This window comes from Triticum aestivum, chromosome 4B, assembly GCF_018294505.1.
Source record: "Triticum aestivum cultivar Chinese Spring chromosome 4B, IWGSC CS RefSeq v2.1, whole genome shotgun sequence".
NCBI classification, from domain to species: Eukaryota; Viridiplantae; Streptophyta; class Magnoliopsida; order Poales; family Poaceae; genus Triticum; species Triticum aestivum.
The window spans coordinates 109,926,851-109,944,099 of record NC_057804.1 but is presented as its reverse complement, the minus strand read 5'-3'; the positions used below and the strand labels follow the sequence as shown (position 1 = coordinate 109,944,099).

The 17,249-nt window shown below is 44.6% G+C and overlaps 1 long non-coding RNA gene across 3 annotated transcripts; it reads right to left on the bottom strand.

Annotated features, from left to right (window-relative positions):
• Nucleotides 1-12,131: 12,131 nt before the first annotated feature.
• Nucleotides 12,132-16,831, bottom strand: LOC123091331 (uncharacterized). Of its 3 annotated transcripts, none has more exons than XR_006443038.1 (8): nt 16,295-16,831; nt 15,259-15,660; nt 14,712-14,820; nt 14,547-14,622; nt 14,253-14,303; nt 14,028-14,182; nt 13,575-13,693; nt 12,132-13,027 (listed from the first exon to the last, which is right to left on the bottom strand). It is a non-coding gene; the product is annotated as an uncharacterized lncRNA (long non-coding RNA). The 3 variants fall into 3 exon arrangements; XR_006443037.1 differs by having other exon boundaries at nt 15,553-15,660; nt 16,295-16,826; XR_006443039.1 differs by lacking the exon at nt 14,028-14,182 and having other exon boundaries at nt 15,553-15,660; nt 16,295-16,825.
• Between the last annotated feature and the right edge of the window lie 418 nt (nt 16,832-17,249).

Below are 17,249 nucleotides of genomic sequence, written 5' to 3'. Positions count from 1 at the left end.
GACACCAAACATCGTATCATCCTATGGAAAAAGGATTGCATCATCATTCGAAGGCCACCGACACCGCGTCAGCCGACTCCTCGTCAAAGTCCGCCACCGAGTCAGCAGTCTCCCGCTCCTGCAAGTCCACCAAGTCCGGCAAAGTGTCAGGCCACTCCTCCTCCAAGTCCGGCAAAGTGTCAGGCCACTCCTCCTCCTCCAAGTCCGCCACAGCGTCAGACATCCACTCCTCCTCCAAGTCCGGCACAAGCTCAGGCCACTCCTCCTCCAAGTCCGGCACAGCTTCAGGCGGCCACTCCTCCTCGTCCAACTCAGCCCCGTCAGCCGTCTCCGCCGTCTCAACAATCACAGAAGAGACACCCCGCAGCTATGGTGTGTAGCGGTACGAGTCGAGGTAGTACAGGAAGTACAGGCGGAGGCAAGCGATATAAATATGGTCCAAGCCTCACGCCTCTTCCGCAGAGGGCTTATGACAGGTCCGAGAAGGAAATCGCAGCCATATCCAAGTCCGAGGTGGAAGCCCATTTTGCACCGAAACCGCCAACACCGCCAAGGGAGAAAGTGCCTGAGGAAACGATTGACCACTTCATTCATATGGCTCAACCACCAGCTCCCGAGCCTGTTGACACAGACTATGAGCGCCACATCAGGAAGTTAAATCGAGCACGTGTACGTAAGGAGGCGAGCTCGGGATCGAGCAAACAAGAAGCAGCTGTCAAAAAATGCGGGAAAACCATTCCCCAGCTAGGAGAACAGGCGGCGCAATCGATCCCCTCGCTTGTTGTGCCAACAACACGTGACAGTACGCGCGTCCAATATTATTGTGGGCAAACAGTTTACGTTCCTGAGGTGGGCAATGTGGTAATAACGGAGGAGCATATAATGCAGGCTGAAGTTCTCAAAATCACTGTTGGACAACTCCTCGAGATCGAGCCCATGCCTGTGCTTAGAGAGGATGAAATAAAACGAAAATATGTCCGGGGCCAACCTTTGGTCGAGCCAGACAAGGTCAAGAACCTCCCAACGAGAATGTATGAATTGCATCAATGGTACATGAACATTACCAAGATTTCCGATCGATTGTCCCTCATGGTGAATGTCAAGGAGGATCATTACTACCATGAGAAAGTTGTGTCCGTTGAGTATTCTGAACTGTTTCATTTATACAATCAAGACGCACTCGACAAATCTATCATCAGTTGCTATTGTCTGTAAGTGATTTCTTTCTATAATTTAAGTCTCAAGCTAGCTGTAGTGATCCTTATCATTACCTGTAATTATCCTCACTATATTCTTTTCTGTGGTATTATATGCAGGATGAAGATGTATAAAATGAGAAAAGGTGGACGCTATGGCATTGGGTTCATTGACCCAAACACCGTTAATGAATACACATGGAAAATAGATGAACGTCATCAAAAGGCCGTAGAGGACAGCATGCTAGAGTTCTTAAAGCGCCTCAAATACAATGAAGATATACTACTTCCTTACAACTTCCAGTGAGTCACACTGTCTTGTACTACAAATTCTCTGTTTTTGCCTACTAGCTAGCTACATGTTTTTGCTTACATATGTCCGCTTAATTAAGACATGCAAACGTGTGTGCATGCAGATTTCACTGGGTCTTGTGTATCATTAAAGTTGACGACGGAACAGTTGAAATACTGGACTCACTACTCAAAGTTAAAACTGACTATAACATCTTGTTTGGGATAGTCAACAGGTAATTTCAATCATTATTAACTATATATCTCGGCCTATTTAGTTCGTCATTTCATGATATGAACTATTTAATAACTCCTTTATTCATTTTCTTTGTCGGCGGGCAGGGCTTGGGCAAGGTTCATCAGCGTCACGGATGGCGAATGGAAAAAAAAGCTTCAATGGTTTCGACCCAATGTAAGTAATTAAGTAGTGCTAGCTAGCTAGCTGCCATCTCTTTAATTATCATGCTTGATTAATTATTATCTGATCAAATTCCATTCTCGTAAAGGCCCTGAAGCAGGCGCAGGGGACTGATCCGTGTGCATTCTGCGTTTGCGAGAACATTCGCATGATGGCGTTCGAAAGGAGCAGATCTCAAAGACAGGAATGGGTACGCTTGTCAGAACACTATTCACAATTTTTACACCATTATCGATATCTAGTCACACAATTAATACACATGCATATTGATCTCCTTCTTAACAGTTCAGAGAGGTGCGGGAGAAGCTCCTAGAAACGCAGCGCGTAGAAGTACTTCAAGAGGAAATAGCGGGATTTTTGCTCGACCAGGTCATAAATCCGAAGAGAGAATACTATTACCCGCTACCGCCCCCATGAAAACCACTTCCAATTGTCATCGTGCTTCGAAGGCACCAATTAGGCTAATGCCACTGGCTCCGAAGGCAACATGCATATGTAGGAGAAATTGTATATAGCTAGCTATACATTTGTGTATGTGTGAATTAATTAATATGGTGGTTCGTGAGACATTGATGATATATATATATGCATGATTGGTTCTACTAGAAATTCTATATATATATATATATATATATATATATATATATATATATATATATATATATATATATAACGTGTACAATGTGTAGTATCGTAAAATACCAGCAAACGAAAAAGAATTAAAATGGAAACACAAAATTAGATGAAAAAGAAATCATAAAACTAAAAAAAACCCAAACCTTATAGTACCGGTTGGTATTACCAACCGGTACTAAAGGGCTCCAGCCCCCCGGAGCTGGCTCGTGCCACGTGGTTGCCTTTTACCACCGGTTCGCGCTGAACCGGTACTAAAAGGGGGGGCCTTTAGTGCCGGTTATGGAACCGGCACTAAAGGGCCTTATGAACCGGTGCTATTGCCCGGTTCTGCACTAGTGATACTACCTCCGTCCGGGTTTATTGGTCCCCATTATTTTTCGTGTTAAATTTTGACTATAAATTAAACTAACAAAATATTCACGCATGTCACCAAACATTATATTTTTAAAAACTATGTTCAAATACAAATCTAATGAGATAATTTTTTGACATGCATTAACATTTTGTTAGTTAAATCTTTAGTCAAAATTTGGCACAAACTACAAAGGGAACCTATAAACTAGGACGGAGGTAGTAGCCCTTAATGGGAGTGATGCGTGTGTGCGTACACCATGCATGGCATGCGCGAGGGAGCAAACCACCCCATAGGAATTATACGTGGGTTTCAGTCTTTCAGACCTAAACGCTATGGTTGATGGCGTCTAGCATTTACCATGTCGTGCAGTCAAAAAACTGACCAGAAAGTGGGCCATGGCCAGACGCTGGAGACCATGGCATCTTCCATGTAACCAAAACACCATGGTTACTGGCGTCTTGAAATGGGTTAGATCTAAAAAAAGTTTAAAACTAGGCTCAAATCGTGTTAAACTTTTAATAATGGGTCAAAACAGTAAAAAAAGTTCAAAATGGGAGGCGGGACGTAGTGCATGGAGGCGCCGCCGCTGCCGGACAAAATAGAATGGAAGGCGAGACATAGTGGCTCGAAGAAGACGAGCGGTGCGGGAAACTGAGCGGCCTGGCCCCGGCCACCACGTCCACGTGCACGCTCGGGATAAGGGGCGAACTGTGGAAGCCGCCGACGTGAAGTCGAAGGCGGAGCCGCGGAGGGGACGCCTGTAAAGGCCTGTTCGGGAGTCTCAACTCCGCTATTGGAGCCGACGGAGCCGCACCGAACGCCTCGACTCCGAGGATTTCATAATCCAGAGCGGAGCGGCCCGTAGTACAAACTGATGGAGTTGGGAAAGTGCCGCTCCGCGCGCTCCGTCTCGATGCTTCGTACAGCTTTTAGCCCCCACTTATACCGGTTCGAGAGAAAAAAATAGGAAACAGAATCCCACATATCTCTCGTAGTCCCCACTTGCCCCGATTCTCTTTCTCCATGCGCACGCGTAGAAGAGCTGGAGTTGGGGGCCGAACGTTTCGCAAGAATTCTAAAATAGCAAGTAGAGCTGGGAGCTGAGAAGTAAGGAGTGGAGTTGAGAAATTTGAGGAGTGGAGTGTTGCCGAACAGGCAAGTCTCCAAACTCTTCGTGTATCAAGCTTCCCGTTCCCTTGTCGGTGTCTTGGGTCGCGTTCCAGCGATCGATTCATGTCGTCCCAGGCATCGACCCTGACGCCCTCGATCCGGCTCAGGGGACGCGGCACGGCTCCGCGTTTCCCGCTACTAGCCCTCGGAGCGCAGGAACGCCATCTTGTGGTGACTTCCGTTTGCAGGGGTTCGGAATGAATGAATAATCGAAAAGCACATGTAGATTATCGATACAGCAACTGCAACTTGCAGCCATTTGAAAATCCAAGGGTGTGGACTCCAAAATATACTGCGACGACTTGATGAAGGTCCGTGTGTCATCGATTCCTATTATAAGGCGATGGTCAACCAAGCGCTTAGAAGACACAAGAGCTGTACACACACATCATGCATTTTTCACAAGCAGCACTGCACCTTGTGAAGATAGATAGATAGCTAGCCAGGCTGCAAGATCTACCTACCATTCGCTTCGCCGCCGATTAGAGCAACATTCCGGCCAAGCATGGCCTTTCGGGAGCAAGAGTCTTCCGGGACAACATCTGGTCGGAGAACTGCCTCTGCTCGGAAGAAGCGCAGATCCAGCCAACTGAAGCGGTTGCGGCCAGAAGAGAGGTCGCTGAACAATTATGTGCTCTGGCATACATACGTTTTGATGGCCGTAACAGGCTTGGGCTACCTGGCGCTCCTATGGTCGACTGTAGTCCTCCTGGGGGGCTTCGTCGCCGTGCTGCGGAGCAAGGATTTCTGGTGCCTCACAGCCATTAGCATGTTACAGGCATCCAGGTTAGTAATGGCATATCGCCACCTTCTGGATCCCGTTTGACATTAGGCTAATCTCTAATTTGCCGTCTCTTGCATGTTTCCCTATGTTTCCATGGAAGTAGTAAGATATTCACATCCAGCCATTTAGTACATATTCAATTCATGTTTATTTTCAAAAAACAATGTTTTTGCACTTGCATTGGGTAATAGTAATAGTAATACTATCTGTTAAGTGGCGAGGCAATGTTTAACCTTGCTTTTTTCTGCCAAACTTAAGCAGGGTTCCTGCAATTTAATCTAGCAGACTAGAACTGATTTTTTTACAAGGGAAAATGGACCACAAACCTTGCAGATCTCAGTTAACTAAACAAAAAAAAAATCCTAACTAGTCGTGCATTTTCAATTAGGTTTGCATTTATCAAGTAGTCTAACTAATGTGCAATTAGTGACGGAACTTGCAGAATGAGTTTCGCTTCGGTACACCCCCTTTAAAAGTTCGCACAAATCTTGAAGTTACTTAAAAGGGTTATTGACATATTAGCCTGCAGATCAAACCTATTGAATAGATTGATTTGGATACAAAAGAATATATTAGTATCATTTTTGTTAGAATTAATCCGAGGCGCTCCGTCGATCTACCGAGGACCAAGCAATCCAACGAGCACGACACCGAGATTTGTTAACGAGGTTCATCGATATGGCTACATCCCCGGGGCATGACTACGAGCGCTCCACCCCATGACACCGTCACAATACCGCACCCCGGCCGCCCGACCGCCGGCACACGCCGCCGGCTCCCCCGCGTACCCGTGCTACTATGTTGGCATAAGTTACATCGTGTGTCTACCCCCGATATATACGAGAGGCCTAGGGTACAAGTGTCCTATTAGGACACAACTCCTACCCTGTCTACACACAGTATGACTCCAAGTCCAACTGTAACCTAACTTGTACAATAATATTCGACACAACTCTAACAAACTCCACCTTGACGAATATTCTTCACCACCTTGAATTCATTCATGCGTCGAACCTCCATGTACATTGGACTTTGAGATACGCGATGAGCACCGCTGCTACTCCCAGACTCCTTGTGACTCCACCTGCAACTGTAGTCCCTTCTCGTCTTCTTCACAGTCAACACTCGAGCAAAATTAAGTTTTTCATTACTCTACTTTGTGCTTCCAACTTCCGGAATATCCGTTCAACGACATCACAACGACCACTGTCTGCGCGAAAAATGAACATATCACATATTAGACGCCACATGTAAGAGTTACGTGAACTCAATGTCACCGCTCTTTCTGTACTGCTTGTCTGAAACTTGAAGGAATTTCACCGTCGCCCTGTATCACCCTGAGTCAAATTCACAGTTGTCTCACCCTTCTTCCGGATAGTCTCTGACATGTCCCACCGCTATAGCACTCCACCTCCTTCTGCCTTGTCATCCGCACTTTGTCATGTGCACTGAACACCACAGAATATACGGCCATGTACTCTCTCAGGTTTTGACAATTTTAGACTTTCCGCCACTTTCTCAGATTCTCCATGGTCAACTCTTGTCCATCAACTAGCATCGATAGACCCAATCACCAACTTGAATCTGGTACTCGTCAACACTGCTTCAGCATCCTTGCACACTTTGTCTGACCACATGTCTGACCACTAGTGCCTTGGTCTGTCGCTGTGTCCCGTGCTTACCACACACCTTGCCGCTATCACTGAGTCGAGTCTCTGCTGTCCTGGTCGAGTCTCTAGGGCCGCGAACCCACACCACTCAAACCCCTACTATGGAGAACCATCGATCATCACCGACCGATGCCGAGTATGACACCTTCATCAGACCACTGGTACCCAGTCCGATCCACGTGTCTCTCGCTATCCCGCTGAAATAGGCTTCGATTCTCCGATATCTTACACCGTAGCCCCTCCATCAGCACAGAGCATAGTCATCCATCAGACTCCAGCTCCACCTTCAACATGACTCCATGTAGCTGCGCTATGCTACCCCTGCGCTCCGTCGATTTCAAACTCTCATGTGTGCACTGCCTTGAATCAACCCTGCACCATAGTCTTGTCGAAGCCGCATAAGCCCTCAGGCCTGCACCACGCGTTTCCACGCCCCAGAATGTCGGTCACCATCAGCATCACGCTCCTATGTTGTCGTCGCTGAAATCACCGCCGTCTTCTGCTTTGACCGACATCCACGTCGATCCATCAGACTGTCCAGTCCAAACCCAACCTAAATTATCCGACTGCAACCATGCTCTACCCTGCATCGTGTCCGCCCCGCACATCTACGTGCATTGTTTGACGCCCTGTGTATGCATGATCCTTGCCATGACGTGCTCCAGACTCCTCCGAGCCTTATACGCACGTCGCTAGCGTGCCTCTGCACGCTCCAAGCCCCCTTCAAACTTGTGCCCACCGCTTTGACAGATCCACAATTACTTCTAACCTCGCCTAGAGTTTTGAAAAACTTTTGCGCCAATAAACCAATTTACTATCGATTCTCCATGGAACACCTTATTCTCAGACGTCGAGTAGACCGTAATCACGCTTAGGCAGTGCACAATATCAACGGCAATGCACACAGTGTATACATAGATTTGGTCCCTGTATGGCGCTATGAAATTTTTTTGCCCCCCGCCATGCCTTTTTGTCAAGCTTCGCCACTGCACAATATTCCTGCAACCTTCCATGTACCCTTTTTTTTAAAGCAAATGACTGCTTTATTACTCAACGACGTGGGCAAGATCGCCCGATACAATCACAACAAGTTCAGCTGGTACATCATCATCATAGACATCCACACACCCCAACATGGAGTTTAAACCTAATTTTGCTAAGGAGTGAGCCGCATGATTCACCTCACGTGGACAGTGTGTGATTTTGCAATGTGAGAACCACAAATTTCTCTGGACCTTGATATCCTCAATCAGCTGCACCTCCTTGGAGAAGTCTGTCTTTCTCCGGTTCACTGCCTGCGCTACCAGCAAAGCATCCGTCTCGATGTGCATCCTCACCACACCCAGTTCGGCAGCCACTCCCATAGCCATCTCCACAGCTCGCAGTTCCGCGCCAAAAGAATCAAAAACTCGAGGGATCCGTCCTGCCCTAGCCGCAACAATGTCACCGTGTTCGTCACGTGCAATCACTCCCCATGCTACCGTTGCTTGATCAGAAAGGAAAGCCGCATCGACATTAAATTTTAATGTGTCAGCTGGTATGGATCAATTCCTCCTTTTAATCCACCTCAACGCTCCTGGACACTGGTGCGCCTTGGGGCTCGCACCTTTTTTTTCTGTAACAAATCACGTGACTCCAAGCTTATGCAAGGCCTTGGCAACCTCCTGTAGTCCTAGCGCACCAACTACAACAACAGTAGTCGCTGATTGCCACCACGCCTTGGGCCTTGGCTTCCTGCAGCCCACTTGCCTGCGGCCCCTTGGGCCACACGCCCTTCAAGCTGCTAGCCTCCCCGCGCCGGCCTGCACGCCGCTCCAGCATCGTTGATGATCCGGCCCCTCGCCTCCTGTACGTGCGTGTGCCACGCAACCCTAGCAGCTCTGCACAACCGCCGTACGCTAGGACCGATTTCGATCTGTTGTTGCTTGCCGAAGACTCCACGGCTCCATGCATCTGCTAGCTTCCGATCGCTTCCATGAAAGAAATCCTTGTCACCGATCCATCTTGCTAACCGCCACTGATGCTGCTCTTCTCGGCTCCCAAAACCGACGCAACTTCTTCGTAGTTGATTCCCGCACTATGAACTTGACAAAATCTTCCGTTTTCTTCCTCTAGATCAACTATCAGCAGTCTCCTCGTAACCTTACTCATGATACCACTTGTTAGAATTAATCCGAGGCGCTCCGTCGATCTATCGAGGACCAAGCAATCCAACGAGCACGACACCGAGATTTGTTAACGAGGTTCACCGATATGGCTACATCCCCGGGGCATGACTACGAGCGCTCCACCCCATGACACCGTCACAATACCGCACCCCGGCCGCCCGGGCGCCGGCACACGCCGCCGGCTCCCCCGCGTACCCGTGCTATTATGTTGGCATAGGTTACATCGTGTGTCTACCCCCGATATAAACGAGAGGCCTAGGGTACAAATGTCCTATTAGGACGCAACTCCTACCCTGTCTACCCACAGTACGACTCCAAGTTCAACTGTAACCTAACTTATACAATAATATTCGACACAACTCTAACAATTTTATATTGAAGTGGTACCTTCTCACTAGTAGAAAACATGGCATTTGTCCCGGTTGGAGAGGCCCTTTTGTCCCGGTTCATGAACCGGGACTAAAAGGTTGTTACTAATGCCTCCCCCCTTTAGTCCCGGTTCTAACATGAACTGGGACAGATGGGTCTCCACGTGGCCACTGCGAGCAGCCCAGGCAAGGGGGCGTTTGGTCCCGGTTGGTGACATGAACCGGGACCAAAAGGCTTCCACGTGTCAGCAGCTGGCTGGAGCTGAGGTTTTTCTTTCTTTTTAAAATAAAAAGTGGCTGGTTTAGGGGTTTTGGGGGTTAATTTTAGATTGTTATTAGCTAGCTAATAGAGAGAAGTGTCCTCTCTTATATAGCCTTTGGTCCCGGTTAGTGGCACGAACCGGGACTAAAGGGGGTCATTGGTCCCGGTTGGTGCCACGAACCGGGACCAAAGGGTGGCATTGGTCACGATTCGTGCCACCAACCGGGACCAATGGCCTTGCACAACGGCGTGGTGGTGGGAGTTTAGTCCCACCTTGCTAGTTGAGAGCGTCGACCACCTGCTTATAAGCACTGCTACCTCCTCTCTCTTGAACTCCTCTGAACTGCAGGCCTATGGGCCTAATCTGACACTGCTTTGCCTGTGGGCCTGCTGGGCCTGAATCCTGGCCCATGGTAGGGTTTCTAGTCGTATTCAGGCCGTGGGGGCCCAGTAGTAGGCACTTTTTTTTGTTTTCTTTAGTTATTGTTGCTATTTATATTTTTTTCCACTTTTTTGTTTTGTTTTCTGCATTATTTTTTTTGTTTTTTACTTTATTTTTTAATTCCTTTTGCTTTTAGTTTTAGAAAAATTATAAACTTTCTGTTAGTGTCATTAGTTTTCAAATTTGAAAACACTTTTTTTGTTTTTTTGTTTTCTTTCTTGCTTTATTTATTTTATTTTGTTTTTACTTACAACAAAAAGTGAAGACTTTCTCCACAACTATTATGATGATACCATGCCAACTTTTAACCTTTTTGTAGTTTATTTGAAATGCATGTTGTAACAGACAAGTTTCCGTATGCAATCCTGATATTTCGAAAGAGATTGTCCGTTTTGTACACGAAGTGCATCCAGTTTTTGCCGTAACCCTCTCAACTTTCTTGCATATGCTATGTGGGTGAAATGATGATACCATGCCAAAATAAAAGAGAGGCGCAATGCTCACCTGCACGTTGCTTAGCTTCAGGCCAACGTGCAGTGAGCACTGCGCTTCTCCTTCATTGTCTCTACACTCAGGGCTTATAAACCGCTGCGAGTGCCTCTCGCTTGGCGAGGTGGGACTAAAAAACAGCTGCAGAAAGAATCAACTAAAATACTCTTTTACCGGTTCATGCCACGAATCGGTACTAAAAGGTGCTCGTGGGGCCCCAGCCTTAAAACCTGTACCAAATAAAATGCCTTTGTAACAGCCTTAGAACTGGTACTAAAGGAATCAACTAAAAAGCTTTTATAAACCTCTAATATTATTGAAACTAAAATTATATAGAATTTTGTTACAAACTTTAATATCAAAAAGAATTATCATAAAAGAAAATAAATAAGTAACTGCAATTTAGTTCAAAACATTAAAAGCAAAAAGAATTATCATAAAAGAAAATAAATAAGTAATTAGAATTTTGTTACAAACTTAATAGCAAAAAGAATTATCATAAAAGAAAATAAATAAGCAATTAGAATTTAGTTCAAAACATTAAAAGCAAAAAAAATATAATAAAAGAAAATAAATTAGTAATTAGAATTTTTTTACAAAGTTTAATAGCAAAAAGAATTATCATAAAAGAAAATAAATAAGTAATTAGAATTTAGTTCAAAACATTAAAAGCAAAAAAAAATATCATAATAGAAAATAAATAAGTAATTAGAATTTTGTTACAAACTTTAATAGCAAAAAGAATTATCATAAAAGAAAATAAATAAGTAATTAGAATTTTGTTCAAAATATTAAAAGCAAAAAGAATTATCATAAAAGAAAATAAATAAGTAATTAGAATTTTGTTACAAACTTTAATAGCAAAAAGAATTATCGTATAAATAAGTACTTATTGTTGCTATTTTTATTTTTTTTTCCAGTTTTTTTGTTTTGTTTTCTGCATTATTTAGCTGTTGGTCCCGGTTCGAGCCACCAACCGGGACCAATGGTGGTGGGCCAGGAACGAGGCCTATTGGTCCCGGTTCGTCCCACCAACCGGGACCAAAAGGTCCAGACGAACCAGGACTAATGGCCCACGTGGCCCGGCCGGCCCCCGGGGCTCACGAACCGGATCCAATGTCCCCATGGGTCCCGGTTCTGGACTGAACCGGGACTAATGGGCTGACCCGGCCTGGACCTTTGCCCCCTTTTCTACTAGTGTCTACTTCTAGTTCCCACCTTTAATCTCCATCGAAATCCTTAAACTTTTCTAAAGGGAGTGGGGATTTTGAGTTTGTGATCCAGTAATTGGTGATTCGGTTATTAGATTATTCCCAGACTTGTTCAATCTGTGATTTGTTTTTTGTTGTTACATCCTACTCCGTGAATCGGTAAATGTTGGAGATTGCAGTTGATTAACATTACAGGTGTTCATCAAAACAAGTCACATCCTCACTCAACACTAGCGTTGTTATTTCATCATACTAGATGACTCGTTGCGCCAAATGGCGCAAAGACCTGTTTGAAAACCATGTTCGTGTTGATTTTTTTTACATTATTTGATAACTTTATGTTTGAGCAAGAGTAAAGATCATGTGAAACCATAAGTGTTGCTAAAATTAGGATTTAGCCAAGTAAAAAAAAGGTTTCACCAATGATACCAATTTTACCTATTTTAAAGGCAAGTCCTGAGGTAGATAGCACAAAAATTTGACAAAGGAAGAATACATTCAACATAAGATACTATTTCTAAAATCGAAGGACATCATATACATGAACAACATCAGATTAAAGATAAGTATGGATCTTAATCTTATAGAACCAAATTAAATAGAACAAAATAAAAATGGGGACCGTATATCCACACTGAGAACCAAAAAAGGACAAAATATATGACCAAATAGAAGTGTACACCACAGTACTATTCTCACCAGCATCGTTCAATTTTAAAAAGTAAAAAAAACATCAAACATGGGAAGCTTACCGCCCATCCAAAAAATCATCATACTCATGGCTATCATACATCATATAACATTTTTACTGAGAAGCCACTATTGAGAAGCCATGTGACAATTAACTACTGCATTGTATTTCCCATCACACAATGGACATACATAACTATCCCATATAAACCCAATCACTACTTTCTCCAGTGGCTATTCCCGACAAAATTGGAGCTTCTCATGTACACCGGACAAACAAATGAAACTGTAGTTTTAGAGGTATTTTGGATTGACTGAAGCAAACACTCGTCATAGCACAAAGATCTGTTCCAGCCTCTTGCTGCAGCCTAACACATCTGAAGTGCTTTGAAATTACATAAAAACTGAGTCAATAAAAAAAAGAGCTATAAAGGCAAAATATTCACAATCTTTTGTAACACCCAAAACACTTCGACTTTGCTCACTTCTATATGCAAGTAAATAGGAACACAATGAAGCAAACAAAAACATGAGAAAGCAAACAATGACGGGAAGTGCTTAGGTTTTGTTGCTTAACTACTACTGTATGTTGTGGTGTTATTCTAGGCTGAGCATGGTCGGTTGAAGTATAATCATTCCTGCTTCTAGAGAGAGTGACTCAGATGGGGATGCAGAGTATGGAGAAATAACAGTGCTCTGCTTTTTCATTTTTTGTATCTGCAGTTTATTTTGTACAGAGGTAAGCCAGGCGCACAAACTCCTTGCCTTCTTGTCCCGCAGCTGCAATGATGGCGAGGACCTCCACGTGGATTGAACCAATAATGCCAAACACCATCAACCTAGATTATAAGTCAGATGCTCAAACCTACCAAACCTCCTGCAAACAAATAAAAGTGAGTTAATGAGGACATTGTGGTTGATTTGATCTAGATGAAATAGATAAAGAAAAAATGGCACATGCCAAACCGAGTAATTATTCTGCTATGCGTAATGTGGGATTTAATATAAATGGACCAAATTTATTTGAGCCTACAAATCAAAATCCTGATATATGTCACACAAATTACACAAATCAATACTTCTTAAAATACAAATCTCAACTTAAAACATATGGATTGCATCTAAATACAATAGTTATTCACAATAGGCAAAGTAATCCCAGAGTCACACAATGCCTCATGCATAAGGATATAAACAACCAATAAAATTCTATTGTTGTAAATAACTTCTAGTTATGCTCCCAGATTTTCGGCAACAATCTAAAGCACTGAGCAACTGCACTCTTCAGTTGCATTGTCACAGTCTCACAGAGTTATTTATCGATGCAACATCTAAACCGGAAGAACATATGCTTAACAGACAAAACCGAGCAAGAACAGCAGCCTATAACAGAATGCAGGAGACAAGTAGACAACAACACTGACCTAACAGTGCAGTCCTCAGGGGATCTACAAACTCTGGGAACTCGATCTCATCGAGCGCCTTGAAGACGTCTTCAGCGTTGATCGACTGCCTCTTTCCGTCCTTGCACACATCATTGGCCCTGCAAAAAAGACCACCCTCGTGTAACCATCATCATCCCAAGAGTACCACATCACATGGAGAAGCCTAATATTATGCTGAAACTATCGACTCCTTGTGCATTGATTGGTTCTCTCTCTGGCGGCTCCCCCCTCGACCGCAGAGCAGAGCAATTAGCTGAAGAACTACCACAACGACGCATATCAGCCAAAAAACTTCCAAACAATTCACATAAGTATCAAATTTGTCAGCCAAATCAGCCAAAAAAATGTCACCCTAATTAACCAAATACATCAAATCAATCAGGATTACTCCCAAGAATCAGAGCAAAAACGAATGGATATGGAGGTCACAACCTCTACATAAATGTTACTAAAGTATCCTTCATTCATATTCTGGTCCATGCACAACCATTCAGGTCTAGAAGTCACAAACTCCCCAAATAAAATGTTACAGGAAACAGAAATCCCAAGTGTGTTTCGATACTTCAGTCCAGCCCACAATTTTTTTTCTGAAACAGAAAAGTAAGGAATGAGTATCAGAAACCAACATATGTGGGCTAAAAAGGGGAACAAGCATACATTTGTTCCGACCAGAGGCATGATGTAGACTATTCGATCTCAGTGCACAGCCTGGAACAAATCAGAAAATCACAATATAGACACAAAAGGGATTCAAGAAGAAGGTAGAAATAAGTAACAAGATAGAGGGATCCTATCCAAATAGTGAACTGCATTTTGATAGTTTAGACTTTAGACCAACAGGAAATGGGGAATATTGCCTTGACTAAGGATTTGGTACATCGTTGTCAGGTAGCAGGGGTTGTGGATTGATACTTTTTGCATGGATGTCAAAAGAAAATTTAGTTCATGCACCTGTAAATATCGCCATGGCGGCTATTCCTGTCAGCATTAGGAATCCAGTATGCTACAATCAATCGCTGGTATAGGTCTGTAGACAACCACAACAACAAAAGCATAAATGGTAGGACACTACACCAAAACAAACATAAGAGTGCACAATAGAGAATGCAGAAATACCATTAGAAGTTGTGGTTATCTATCCCTTCAGTCTTGAAGCTCGGCGGATAGCATGTTTGTTCATTTGATTGAGAAGTATCCATTATTTGGCATGTCTTCTAACCTTTAACTGAAAACAACCCAATAAAAGAGTGAGGCCATCCAGCACATGAAATATATTTCTGAAATCACAAAACGATGGCAGCTAATGTGCTAAAATCTGAAATACGTTGTGGCCATCTTAAGGTGGATATATGAGCAATCAATCTGCTCGTCGACCTCAAATTATCTTACTGAACTGATTAACCACTTCCAAAGCTTCTCCTCACAATAGAACTAACTTGTAAATAAAAGATAAAGAAAACATAGGAAGAGTACTATCATATTTCAAAATCCTCAGTGGATGAGCTGGTAACGCAACATGTTAAGAAGCAAAATCTTAAATAAGGACATTTTGTAACTCAAAACCAAATAGGGTTGTAACCAAAGGTTAATTCCATATCAATATTTAGAAAAGTGAGTGATTTGGTACATGGTAGATAGGATCAATGTGAACCAATAGTATTACTTGGATGCAAAAGGTGACACTTCAAATTCATGCTAAGATGAGAAACACCAGATGCGGCAAATAATAAATCAGGAAATCCTTATACTGAGCCTTGGATTCATCATATAGAGTAAATTTGTGTCAGGACAGTAGAGAAATCTCATGAGCTGAGATAAAAAATAAAAATGGTAACCGTCAATGTTGAAGACTGCTCTGCCAGAAAATACATATCAGCATAATGTGAAGGTTTCAAAATATTCATGAAGGAAAGATTTGTAAACACGCATATCATATTTAATCGAAGTTCAGACTGACTCGGTCGGTGTATCCTTTGATTCTTCTATTCCAAAAGAAAAACGGTCTCGCATCTTCTTTGCTTCCTTGCACATGAAACCTCAATTGTTGCATGTATCTGTAGACCATCTACATAAGAAGGAAGAAACATGTTAGAGTATACTACAGAGGAGTTTTACAGCAGGCAAAATATGACTAAAGATTTCTGAGTACGGTACAAAATTTCCACTAAAACTGCAGGGGAGTTACCTGCCCAACTATAGAAAAAATTCAAGTTTTTTTTCTTCCTACCTAACAATGGGAGTGTTAAAGTGAAAAGAAAGCAAAGTGTTCAAGTGTTCTAAGTTCTGAATCCTAACAATCATTCCTCAAATAAGAAAAAAAAATCTTAACAGGCTAATTTCTAAAATGTAAGTTCAAGTTCAGATCAGTGTTTCACAATGCATTCACTGACATGGCTTCCTTGGGCAGAGCGGCACCATGCAAACCCTATATAATTTTCATCATCTTCAAGTTCGGACCACTGTTTCAACATACATCCACAAACTGTAGGTTTCTCTGAGGGAATTTGTGTACAAGTGTGTGTGCCTTACCCAATTAGATTGAACCTAAATCATAGCATAGGGGAATCGATCCTGTTCTTGGAACGAATCACCATAAATCAGTGGAATCCATCAAACCCTAGCCTAATTTACTGAACCAAATCTGAACCAAACTAATCTGGGCTTGAGCAAAGGAAGAGGTAGAGGAAGTAGGTTAATACCTTGAGCTCGAAACGATGTCGTCGGCGGGATGCTCAACCTTCTCCTCTCGTTCGCGCCCTGCGCCTTCACTGCCCTGGTTCGCGCCCTTCACACGGACGGGGGACGTAGACCTCCTCTCCCTTGAGGCTAATGCGAGGATCTTGTCGAGCGTGGCCGCCGCCGGCCGGCCTCCCTTCTCGGCTTCTTCCCGCGGTCTGGGCACGGCAGAGGAGTGGCAGATGGCGACGAGGACGATGAGGGAGATCTTTCTCCCTCCTCTCCTTCCTTGTCTCTCTTCCTCTCTCATCTTTTCTCTTCAGCAGATCGGATCGAGCGCCGCCGTTCTTTGCCGCCGCTGGAGAGGGCAGTGAAGAGGAGGAAGAGGCGGCACGGTGGATAGCAGGGCAGAAGGGGAGGAGGCGGCGGCGCCGTGGAGAGGGAGGGGAGCGGGGCGGCTAGGGTTGGAGGGGAGGGGATTGGGGCGGACGAGGGAGGGAGGAGCGAGGGGCGCGATGCCGTTTTCTACCTCGCACGGTGTGCTCGCGTGGTGCGCTGCAACCCACGCGCGGCGCGAGGCGGCCTCCCTTCTCGGCTTCTTCCCGCGGTCTGGGCACGGCAGAGGAGTGGCAGATGGCGACGAGGACGATGAGGGAGATCTTTCTCCCTCCTCTCCTTCCTTGTCTCTCTCCCTCTCTCATCTTTTCTCTTCAGCAGATCGGATCGAGCGTCGCCGTTCTTTGCCGCCGCTGGAGAGGGCAGTGAAGAGGAGGAAGAGGCGGCACGGTGGATAGCAGGGCAGAAGGGGAGGAGGCGGCGGCGCCGTGGAGAGGGAGGGGAGCGGGGCGGCTAGGGTTGGAGGGGAGGGGATTGGGGCGGGCGAGGGAGGGAGGAGCGAGGGGCGCGATGCCGTTTTCTACCTCGCACGGTGTGCTCGCGTGGTGCGCTGCAACCCACGCACGGCGCGAGGCGGCCTCC